At 37.1% G+C, this 12971-nt stretch overlaps 1 protein-coding gene across 3 annotated transcripts in view; it reads left to right on the forward strand.

Annotated features, from left to right (window-relative positions):
• The window catches only part of RPS6KA3 (ribosomal protein S6 kinase A3), an 81135-nt gene that overhangs the window by 14647 nt on the left and 53517 nt on the right, over positions 1 to 12971 (forward strand). The gene's annotated exons all lie outside the window — the stretch shown is intronic.

Raw genomic sequence — 12971 nt, forward strand, 5'->3', positions numbered from 1 at the left:
GTCACATTGGAGTGCATTCAAGAATAGCAAAGCTAGTCCACTGAGGCCCAGGGGTTTCCTAAGTCTTTTCTCTGTTGTTGTGGATTCCAACTTTCCTCTTGTGTTGCTAATTTGGTTAAGTTGGAGTGGAAGAGAGCTTCTGTTCGTGGTTCGGAGCTGACAAAGCTAAGGGCTCCAGAAATGTTTGCATGGAGATACTCAAAGATGATAGCTCTAGGTATCAATTTAGATGGTGACTTAAGACCCCTTCCCTGCCTCAGATAAGATGCTAAATGCTGAACCATGCTTAGTGAAGTTTTCATACTGATGAAATAGCCAAAGGCAGAGGCTGAACTATTAATGTAGATACTGAGTGTTTGCTGTAAATCAGATCTGGACAGCAAGCATTAGAGAGCTCTGAATTAATGCATTGTGAAGGACACATAGACATAGGGTGGTCACTCTGAGCTTGAACTAGCAAGTGAACACAGAAAAACAGGTATCTATCCCTTCTTCCTTCCTTCCCAGTAACTTTTTTTTAATTTCAGCTATCTGTAAATTCTAAAAGCCCATCCCTCGTATTCCTTTCTGCTTTCAGCTTTCAGTAGTCTGTCGGGGAAGATCAAGGGTGAGGAAGGACTGTGAAACTGTAGTTTCCATTGCTCTTGTAACTGAGAGGCATTAATCAAAGGAATTCTTAACCCAGGTTTCTTGAAAATAGAGGTTGCTGCTAAAGAGAAGATCACAGTCAGGAAGGATCATTGGTAATTTAAGTTCCTTATCTTCATGTCAACTTGCAGTTTACGAAATTTCATAATGTGAAGATACCAGTGAGTTCAGGTTTCTTACTGCGATGCCTGTGACTTTTTCTCAGACATTAAGGCAACTTTGGTGTTTACCTGTAGTTTTGTGTTCAAGAGTACTAGCTAACTGTTAAGCCTGGTGATAAATGGCCTTACCAATAAAACAGAATTTTTGGAACTCCAAAACAAAACAAAATTTGGTTGCAGTTCAGGGTTCGTATGCTGGTATTGCATGTTGTGCAGACTTCAGCTTGTGAGTAGATGGTCGAAGCTGTTTCCATCTATGCAGCATGGATAAAATTGGAATGCCATAGCGGTTTCTCTCTCTGCAGAAGTTGTGGACAGAGCCAGTTTAGATAATGAGTGGAGTTGCCTTTTCCATGCTTGTCTTCAGACATACCATTAATAGATGTAGCTCTTAAGCTGATATGAAAATTAGGAGATTAAAAGCCTGCACTATATAACTGCTTTTGATTCCTCCTCATACCATGCAAGGCTCTGCTGTCTTTAACACAGGGTGAAGAAACAAGGCAAGTGCTGACAGATTACTCTACAGTAGTGCAGTATTAGAGTAAGAAAGGAGCAATATTTGTGTGTTTAGAAGGCAACACCAGAAGGAGATAATTTGTTCTAATATTCTGCATAACATAGACTACAGTGCTTACTTGAATTCTTGTTTGAACTAGAACATTTGTCTTTGGGAAGGTGTTCAGTTTTGGTTTGGTTTGTTAATTTATTCTGACTAGTGCCATCTCTTGATGATAATTTCCTTGTTTTGAGTCTGTAACTTCACCTTCTTCCTATGAGCTTTTTATTTTGTGTTTATCTGCTAAAATTATATTATTTATCTATTGTAATGGGTTTACATGACAAGGATTTGGTAGTGGGGGGGGGCCTCTGTGAGAAGAGGTCAGGGGCTGCCCCACCATGCAGGACAGAGCCAGTTCTTGCTGGCTCCAAAATGGACCCACCACTGGCCAAAGCAGAGCCTGTCAATGAAGAGGGGCAGTGAGAGAGTGGCTGGGTAGGTGTCTGGCAGCCAGCCACCACAACTATCAAATTTCTCTTTCAAGATTTGATAACTGCAGGATTACTTACAAGTGGTTTCCTGTACTTTCTTCAGACATTTCCAAACTGCTGCTTTTTTGGGGAGCAACCTATTTTAACACAATATCATAGGATCATTTAGGTTGGAAAAGAACCTTAAGATCATCAAGTTCAACCATAAACCTAACACTGCTAACTCCACCGCTAAACCATGTCCCTAAGTGCCACATCTACACGTCTTTTAAATACCTCCAGGGATGGGGACTTCACCACTTCCCTGGGCAGCCTGTTCCAATACTTGACAACCCTTTTGGTGAAGAAATTTTTCCTAATATCCAAGCTAAACCTCCCCTGGCGCAATGTGAGGCCATTTCCTCTCGTCCTATCACTTGTTACATGGGAGAAGACACTGACACCCACCTCGCTACAACCCCCTTTCAGGGAGTTGTAGAGAGCGATAAGGTCTCCCCTCAGCCTCCTTTTCTCCAGGCTAAACAACCCCAGTTCCCTCAGCCTCTCCTCAGAAGACTTCTGCTCTAGACCCTTCCCCAGCTTCGTTGCCCTTCTTTGGATGCGCTCCAGCACCTCCATGTCTTTCTTGTAGTGAGGGGCCCAACACTGAACACAGCATTCAAGGTGTGGCTTCACCAGTGCCGAGTACAGGGGGACAATCACTTTCCTAGTCCTGCTAGCCACACGATTTCTGATACAAGCCAGGATGCTATTGGCCTTCTTGGCCATCTGGGCACACTGCTGGCTCATATTCAGCCAGCTGTCCACCAACACCCCAGGTCCTTTTCCACCGGACAGCTTTCCAGCCACTCTTCCCCAAGCCTGTAGCGTTGCATGGGGCTGCTGTGACCCAAGTGCAGGACCTGGCACTTAGCCTTGTTGAACCCCATACAATTGGCCCCAGCCCATCGATCCAGCCTGTCCAGGTCCCTCTGTAGAGCCTTCCCACCCTCAAGCAGATCAACATTCCAGCCCAACTTGGTGTTGTCTGCAAACTTGCTGAGGGTGCACTCGATCCCCTCATCCAGATCATTGATAAAGATATTAAACAGAACTGGCCCCAACAGAACTGCTCCCTGGGGAACACCACTTGTGACCATCTGCCAACTGGATTTAACTCCATACACCACAACTCTTTGGGCCTGGCCAGCCAGCCAGTCTTTTGCCCTGCAAAGAGTACACCCATCCAAGCCACAAGCAGCCAGTTTCTCCAGGAGAATGTTGTGGGAAATGGTGTCAAAGGCTTTACTAAAGTCCAGGTAGACAACATCCACAGCCTTTCCCTCATCCGCTAAGCGGGTTGGCTTGTCATAGAAGGAGATCAGGTTAGTCAAGCAGGACCTGCCTTTCATAAACCCATGCTGACTGGGCCTGATATGACCATCAAAAAATAAAAACATTTCTCTAATATTCTTTCTATCTTGCTTGAGCTACTTGGTTAAGATTGTTACAGCTTTTAATGTTTCAGACCAGTAGTTTACGAATTTATTTTGCATTTCTAGGTTGTGGTGAGGAAAAGGTTGCCAGTAGTGATGTAAATCTAGGGGGTTTTTACAGAAAAAATTACTACAGCTGCTCAGTCAGTTATAGCTGGAAGCTAGCCTTTTCTGTCTGTCAGCTAATAAAATACTGCTTCAGCTGGGATGTGATATTCTTTCAGTGCTTCATCTCTGTTTTGGTGCAAGATAAAGACTAATTTTAAATTACCACTGGAACTCGCTTAAGTTCTTCTGTTTAACTTTGCACTGAAATGGACTTAGAGCACTTATGTGGTCACTGACAATTTATGAAATTTCTCAGCTGTAACTGAGGACAGTAGAGTGAACAGGCCTAGCATGCACCAGTACATCGGGTAAGAAGACAAAATATTTTGGTAGGTGTGTAAGGTATGCAAGTTCAGGATAGAGAGAGAGTTGCCATGGTTCTGTGGAGATAGAAGGTGAAAAATTGAAATACTGCATCCTTTTGCTGTGTTAAGTGTTTGGATAGTATGCTGATAATGCAAATCAGATAAGAAATTTAAAATAAATATTAAAGCCTAAGACAGTTTTATCTACATAGGAAGTCTCTCTAGTATTCTGCGTATCAAAAGATAAATTTCATTTTGTTACATCCCTATTCTTTTGGCCAAAAGTAAAGTTAATTGACCGGAGAGTGTGAGTTGCACAGCTTTGATTCAAATTCAGTAGTTTGTTTTAAGAAAAGCAGGAGCTATAACGGTACATACCTGTTTCTGAGGAGTCCAAGATGCTGTATGGTTCAAAGTCTTGCTTCTCTTAAAAGAGGAATCATTCAGTATTATATTTTTATTACAATGAATATACTGGTGATATCTGGCTTTATAGCTTGCTGTCAACATTTTTTATCTGATGTATCTCATAAATTATTTGGGTCCAGCAGGAAATAAATGTAAGAACAAGTAAAGAGCTGGCTGAAGCTTGACCTAATGTGAAAGCTTAAGTGAACATTACTGAAAGAGGGGAAGCTATTTAAAGCTTTTTACTTGCTACTTTTCTCACTCTTGTGCTGTCTACCATTGCTTTCTGTATCTCTATGTCCATAGAGATTGAGTAAATTAACTGAGCAAATTAATTATTTTGAGCTCTTACAATCATGATGCATGCTTTTCTACTAGCTAAAGCTAACCAGACTGCACAGCTGGTCCAGAAAGTAGGTTCCCATTTTGTGTGTATGTGACGAGCGTATTGTGTGTACTGTGTTCTTTGTTCTGTTGTTACCTGGATTCAATGTAGCTGTTAAAACACTTACTACAACTGATGTATTACCATTGCACTCAACTAGCTTAAGCATAATTATTAAACATACAAAAATATTAGGTTCCAAGCATTTGTGAAAAGTTGTTTTCAGTAATACTTTAAGTTGCAGAAAAAACTAACGTATAGTTCTTTTTGGTAACTTGCAAGGACTGAAGATTAGTTTTTTTTCAGTACAGGCAGGAGTGGAACCTATTCAGGCTCAAACAACCGAGATGAAAATATAAACCCTCTCTCCAATGAAGGCGGTTAGGTAATATTATTACACTTCTTGTATGCTTTGGTAAAACTTTAAACAAAATGCTTCTTTTAAATAAGCAGAATTAAGGCATACATAGAATTAAATAGAACTAAAGCATAAAGCAGTATATTAAAATATGCTGATCTGGATGATGAAAAACTAAATCTCAGTAGCTGTCATCCTCTTACTAAAAAATATTTAACTAAGATAACTAAGACTGTAGTCAGTGGGTAGTCAAAAGGTAGTGTAAGAAATGCTTGCAAAGAAAAGTCAGTAGTTAAAAAATGTTTCATTTATTTTTCTCTGATAGAATTTAAATAAAACAACTATTTGCAGTCAAGAGAGATGAAAACTATGACCGTTGTTTTGCCAATCACTGTTTAAATAGAAGAGTTTATAAGGAAAAAGTGATCTTAGAAAAGGCTTTAAGATACATCAGAAAAATAATCTGAAGCATGTGGGCAATATAGTCTCTTCATCGAAATACTGAACTTGATCAGTCAATTATATGTAGTAATAACGTTGAGATTCTGTATTATACATCATGTATACTGTACAGTTTTCCTCAGTTTTTAATATTATAGCATTGTACTAGTGAGAACTCTTAGTTTCAAAAACTTTGTTTGCATTTTGGAAGGTTGAAGCACTGTTTCAGGACTGCTCCAAACTTCTGTTGGATATTGCTGTTTGGGTGTTCAGTAACAGTTTCTGATTACAAGAAAAATCATGTGTATTAACAAGACCATGAACATATTCCTGGTATCATTTTGATATGTTTGTTTTATTTTTGCTGGCATAACCTTTACACTTCAATTTTCTGTGTGTGGTTTTTTTTTTGTTAGTATTTTGATGTAAATTCTTGGCTCTCTGGTAGAGGTTGTAAGACATAGCTAGAATTTCTTAAATATTACCATTAGAAATATATGGGTTCACAAGTATTCATAGACTACTGAGCTTGGGTTTTCTTATTTTTTACAGACTGATATTTAATTTTAGCTGAAACAGCTACTTGGATAGCTTATCAGTAGTAAAACAGTGGCAGGTTAATATTCTTGTAGTTTTACTGAGAGATGAGGTATACAGTCAAGTTATTCTTTCACATTGCTTACACATTCTTGACTGTGTAATTATTGCCTGTTCATATGGAAATCAAACTGAGGAAGCTTTCTTTACAGCCACAGCAATGCAATTGTTTGAAACAATAATATTACATAAGTCAGTATAACACCATGTTCCTTGTTATGAGGTAAGTTGTGGTTTCTGTTAAAGCCAGACAATAACCTGGCCATGTAATGAAACAGTGTCCACTGTGTAATGCAGCGAAGGAAACAATCTGGGTTACAAATACTAAACTCAGACTTTAAGTTGGTCCATAATTCTTACATTCCTTCTAGTGTATTTTACTAAATATATTTAAATAGATGTACACATGTATTTAATTCTATTTTACAATCAAATTACTTGATTCTTGAACAAATAAGTTTCCCAAGCAAATCATTTACGTCTGTAAAACTTGAATCCAGTTATTCCCTTCTCCATGCCCACATTTTCCTTTGTAAAAGGCAGAATACCTTTTTTTTCCTCTAATGTAATGAAATTGGAAGTTCATTATCTTCCAAAGCACTGTGCTGTGCTGCAACTTGGATGACTTTTGGTAGAATCTTACAGTGAAGTACACGCATCTTACCTGTGTAAGAATGGACTTAGTGGTCCTCGTGTAAGAAGTTACAGCATCCTTGTAGATAGTGCAAAGCTTTTAGTCTGAGATGCTAACTGTCACATATCAAACCCATATAAAGAAGGCAAACCCTGGAATATTTTTTCCCCAAAAATGTCATTAGGTGTTGAGGAAAGGTTACAGCAAAACTCTTTAATTGATGTCTTCTAATGGATTTTCTGAGTGGCTTATTTTGCACTTAGTGTCTTAGGTGCAGCATACTTTCTGGATCTTGGTCAGAAAATTGAATAATTTGAGAGTGTAAGCAACATTAGAAGTCAAGCTGCTTGCTTGTTACATGAAGAGAAAACAGATGGTAGCCCTGAAAAGCCTGTAAACTAGCAGATGGAAACTGCCACACCCCCGATTAATAGAATATTGCTGCTTTGGCTATACAAACATATTTATTATGAAGAGAAGTATATTATTCAGCTTCTGAAAACTCCAAAAAGTAGCTCTCTGTTCCTCAACTGTTGACCTTCATCAAATGAGGGCTTTTCATTCCTTATGTGTACTTCATCTTTGTTTTTTCCAGATAATTGAAGTCAGTCCATACTACAAAGCCTTGCTTGTCTAGCAGCATAAAGACTTAATTTGTATTATTACACTTCTCAGACTGATGGTATAGGAAGATTGTCAGTCTACCTAATGGAATCCACTTAGATGTAATGCTTCAACTTTTTCTGGTTATGTGTAAAAGTGAGCATCCCGCTGTGGCGTGCACATTTTATTCAATAAAACTTGTGGATTCCCATGTGTTCTGTGTACTGTTCTGAGAGTTCCTCCAGCATCTTTCAGTTCTCCAGCTCTCTGTGGAGGCTGTGAACCCCATTCTCTTGAATGTCTGGACAGCAAGTCTGATCACATTTTCTCGTCATTTTTGTAAATTCCGAGCATCCAATTTAAAAGAAGAGGAGGGGAAGATGAGACATGAACTCACTTTATATTTCTGTACTGGAGGACAAAATGCGTTATGCAAGTGGAGTTCTGCAGTTGACAGAACTGTCACTGACGGGCATAGCAAATTCCTTTTGTTTTGGAGACAGTTGTGTTTCGTGATAAATATGTATAATACAAATCCTTATCAGAGACTTCAAGGTAAGGGGAGCAATTTGCTGGAGCAATTTGTCCTTGTTATCACAGACTTGGGGGCTGCTGCCCTCTAACCTGTCTCCTTCTCATAGGAAGGAATATTTAAAAGGGCAAGCTCTCTTCTCAGAGATTCTCAAAATGAATTATGTAGCATATATCTTAATGTTTCTGGTTGGCTGGTAGTGCTCTTTGGGAACCATGCAGGCTTTATTCTCCCAGAACACAAGAAATTCCTTCCACCTGCTGCAGACCCATGCCAGTTATAGGAGAACTATTGTTGTCAAATAACCCCGCTGACCCTTGAGCACTGTGCTTTGTACTTTCACTGGGAGGTCACATAAAAGGTTTGGGAGAGCAGTAGTCAGTAATTGTACAAATGCTGCAGTTGAAATGCCTTATTCCTGTCACCCTTAGCAGATACGGCTTATCTCCAGCAGAATACACTCATACCCTTACAAGAAAAAGAGAAGAAAACGGTTATTTACCCACAGTATCTTTTCAGCTTTAAGGAACATTATAGTTAATGTAGGTGTTACCACTTACTCTCTGTTTCTGCTTTTGGCTCTCCTTGCTATCATAGAGTTTGAGTGATTTGGAGATTCCTGATAACTCTGCTTTTAGTGCATTCAGACATGTTCTTGACAAGGTAAGGCAGAGAGCTTGAATGGTCCCCCATTTATTTAATAAAATTTTTTAAGTCTTCACAGTGTAAACAACTATTACTGTTAAACTGTAATTCTTGAGATATTTCAGTTTTGAAGAGGAAGTAGCTGGAAGTTTAAAACAACTGAAGAGGGGAAAGCTTCAAGTAATTTTTGCACCATTTATGAAATACTTGAAATCCTTCTGTTGCAGTTACCTCCTTGTGTTCAAGAGGCTTTGTTTATCCTGCAACAAATATTGACTCATTTTTCATGCTGTGTTACTGCTGTTGTAGTAGAGGCTGTTTCTTCCAAAAAGGTTGTAACACACTGGACTGTAAAAAGTACATTGTAATTGACATTGTAATTGAGGACTTAAGGTATAGTAGTAAGTAATGAATGCCTGTGTATCTATAACAATAATTGTATATATTCAGTACATAGAATTTGAAAGATCCATCCCTGTGGATGTGACACAAATAAAGACCTAGAGGAGTATATAAAAAAGGCATATTTTTGCTTGTGGGGTCCTGGTAAAACCAGGAATGAGGGGTCTGTATTTCATCTCTGCATTTGTGCGAGAGGGTCTTCGCTCACGGTGGGGAGACATATAATCCAGGTTTTAAAGGCAAAGTTAGAAACTGATACTGTAGACAGCCAGGATGTGGTATAGAGATAGGAGCAACATGTTCTGTCACTTAAAATAAGTAAATTACTGGCTTTGTCTTCTGAAGAGGAATTAAAATCTAAAAAAGAATTGCAGTAATCCAGGTATTTGTTAGAACCCAATCAAGGGAAGTAGTTTGGAGGGTTTGTTTGTTTTCATGTCTTGTGCAGAAAGAAGTACAGTATTTTGCTGTATGTTTCCTTTGGTACAGAGTCACTAAATGGAATTACCTGGATCTGTTTATAGCTGAGTACTTGTATATGCCTTTGACTAAATGTTGTTACTTGCCTTTATTTATTTGTTTATTGCTTGAAGAAAAGCAGTCTTGCTCCATATTCTAATGGACCATGCACTGTGTAATTCAGTGTTTTTAATAAATATCAAAAAAGCTAAAGATACTGTCAAAATTCAGAACAATAACTTCCGTACTAAATCTAGAGAGAGATCAAATTAAAAACTTCATCTCTAGCTGTTCAAAGTAATTAGACTGAATTCTAATTCTTAGACACATTTGAAGGTTTTTTTTAAACATTGAAAGAAAGCTTAGGTATTTTTATTACTTTAAGAAATTTTTCACTCTCTACAGAGCAATATAATATTGGTTCATAAGTCAGACATTCAAGCTGGGCGATCCAATTCAAATAATTTCTGCAGTCTGTCTTGGCCTAACCTCTATAACATCTGTGTAGCATTTTCTATCTGCAGGATTTCAAAGGACTATGCACAAGGTCCATTTGGTCCTCTAACAACTCTAGTAAATAAAAACAGTCATTAAGTATAAGCATACCACATTCTCTGCATTGAAATCTAATAAGTAGTGATATATGATGTCTTAATTTAAAAAAATATTTTAAGTTAAAATTCATAAAAATACAATCATCACATGTAGGACTTGCTATTTTGTTTAACTAGTGAAATGTTGCATAGTAGCATGATTTCTGAAATAGATGTTGATCTTTTTTGTTCTTTTCTGGGAACCAGGAATAAATAACATCTGCAACAGCATGTTGCTATCAGACAATCTGTTTAAGTTTCCTGTGCTGATCTCTACAACAGCAACATGAGTACCAGTGCTGCCCACTTTTTCTTTGGGGTGGATAAAAAAAAATATGAATGTCTTTTTTTTTTTTTTTTTTTAAACCTTTTTTTTCCCCCCCTTTTCTCTCTCCCCACCCCCCAACTGCGTCTGACTTGCCTGACAGGAAATTTTCTAATTGCCGGAACAGCTGGTCACAGCAAAAACGCCAGGGTTGGTCTTCCCTGCTAGACTTATGATCGCTCAGTCAGAAAATCTAAACATCATGGTTTCTTAGTCATGTTTAAGTTTCTGGCTCTACGTGTTCGTTCTATTCGGGTGAGCTTAGTTTCTTATTTAAAAGAATAAGGGGAAAAAGGGGAAATTTTATTTTAATTAAACTTCTAATTTCAAAACAATTTTAGTCTTTCACTGCTTTGGGATCAGAGCTGTTGGTATACAAAGTCTTTTGTATTTCCTTTAAAAAAAAAAAAAGTTTGTGGTGTGCTCATATTTTGTAGTTTTTAAGGTACCTGTTGATAATTTAGCCTTATTGGGAAATTTTTACCTGTACGTAAATACTGTAAAACTTACTTTTTTTTCTCCAGAAAGTATGAGCTTAGCTGTGTATTAAGTTTTCTCACTGAGAATCTAGTTTTATTAAAAATGTCTGTATTTTTTAAATTAATACTTCATGGTTATTTTAATAGTTCCATTTTCATGTAGTACTTTAAACTGTAAAATATGGTTATGTGTGGAGTGACAGTTAAAATAACTCAGGCTTATTAATATCTTAAACTTACTTCTGAAAACGGTATTAAGAATAGTGACACTCTTGCTTACGTTACAGTTAGTTATGGTTATTTCAACTTTTAAATGATAATTTAGTCATAGCAGACATTTAATTTGTATAATTTGTCTTGTTGTTGAGCATATATTTAAAAGTAAAAGGTTGTTTGTTTTGTTTTTTTTTTTAAGTTGAGAAAAATCTCTAGCGGAAAACAGTATTATCCCAAGTACAGTTTCTGAACTATTTAACAATACATGTAAACATGCAATGTGATTAGAGCATTTTATCATTGAAACTCAGATCACTTTTCATGTTTCTACTCCTGTAAGTCTGCAAATACTTTGGGGGGGGGCGGGGGGGGGGGGGAATTCTTGTGTACTGTCTTAACATCTTAAGTGAAGCAGATCTACTAATTTGTAAATAAAAGGGATAGTAATTTAACACTTACTAGCCTATGTACTGGTTTAAACTTTGCAATATGTGTTAGAAAATGAAATTGAATTTGCTTGCCATAACTGAAACACTAAAACAAGACATGCATGTAAAACAGTGGAACATAGGCTGCGTTATATAGAGGCTTTTTAATGTAAACCTTGTAAAATCAACATTTATCAACTCATAGTCCTGAATTATAGTTCTTTTCCACAGGCAACATGAAAGGTATTTCTTAGAAGTCTCTGATCAAAAGAAATGACATTATTTTATCTACTTATGGCAGCTTGGTTATATTGTCTTTAATGTTCTGTTGATTTTAAAATGCTAGACAGTGCAACCAATATACATTTTGGAATATAGTTAGGATATTATCTCAATAAAACGGGAATCATAGCTTTCATAGATTAGTGCTGAATATGCTCGTGGATTTTTTTTGAACTTTGAAATTTTTTTTTAATTGTGATGCTCTGAAATGTTAGTGCTTACAAAGTAGGAACAAAATTTATATCAACGTTGCTGGGAAATGAAAGTTCCACCCAATGAGTATTTTTTTCCAATGCTGACATGCACAGTCTAGTTCATGAGATAATTTCATGGTGTTTGATCAAGAGAATTGCATTACAAAACTGCTTTTGGTGACCAACACTGAGCTTTTAAAATGCTTACAGGAATTCCTCAGCTTTACCTGCTGAACAACCTGCTGCTCACAGTTCCTTTGGGAAGGAAGGAGTAGAGTCCTACTTCTGTCCTGGCCTTTGTATTTTCATTCTGAGGAGGGAAAGCAGCCTCGCCAGTCATGTTTATCCAAAGGGCCTCATCTATCCTTTGGCTTGTTGCTCTGGGACAGGACTCATTCTTCAAACTCCTATCTTGCTTCATCTGTAACACCAAAAGAATGGGAGGCGTTCAGGCTCAGTAACCAGGTCTGCAAGTCTTCATTATGTGAGTGAGTTGGCTACCTGGAACAAATGTGGACATAGACATCCTTCTAGATCTCAAAACTGTTGTAGTAGAAAGCCAGGAATGGAAAAGAGTAGAAGGTATAGAGAGTAAGGAATAAATACATAAATACAGTGACTTTTCTTTATTATCTGTATGCATTGTTGTTCTCTTAGAGACTTAACAATTTAAGAATTTAAAACAAAAATTTGCAAATACAGTTTGCTTTTAGGAAATCTTATTTTCTGTCAAGTAAAACAATAGATGCCACCTGCAACAAGTAATTTTACGTCAGTTGAAAGTGTAAGTTTTTCCACCTTTTAAAAAGAAGCAAAGACATAAATTGTGAAAACGTGTATTTCTGACTTCATATGTCCATGCTAATTAGAACTTCTGCTCTATCCTTGCTTTTCTTTGGTACTAGTGTAAAACAGACAACATACACAGAATATCCTTAAGTCAGCTTGTTGTAATTTTATGCATGGCAGCGCTTTGCTTTTTGTTGTATTAGAATAATTGCTACTTCAAAAGCAGCATTTTTAATCAGCTTTGTAGAACAATTGTTTGTGTACAAGCATTTAGGTAATCATTAGTTCTATTAAGTGACTCAAATTGAATATTAGTCACAAATATAAGGGATGTTTTTTATTCCATGGTTTAGCTCACTAACATTGCTTACTGAAGTAAAGGGAGATTGTGAAATGCTTGTTGGACATTGAATTTATTTTTTTTTAAGGCAGTTTTGAATTTAAAGATAGGAGTATAAGGAGTATAGAATGTATGAAAGTATATAGAATGTGTTTGAGATTTTTAAAAATA

The sequence above is a fragment of the Mycteria americana genome, chromosome 1 (assembly GCF_035582795.1).
Source record: "Mycteria americana isolate JAX WOST 10 ecotype Jacksonville Zoo and Gardens chromosome 1, USCA_MyAme_1.0, whole genome shotgun sequence".
In the NCBI taxonomy this organism is placed as follows: domain Eukaryota; kingdom Metazoa; phylum Chordata; class Aves; order Ciconiiformes; family Ciconiidae; genus Mycteria; species Mycteria americana.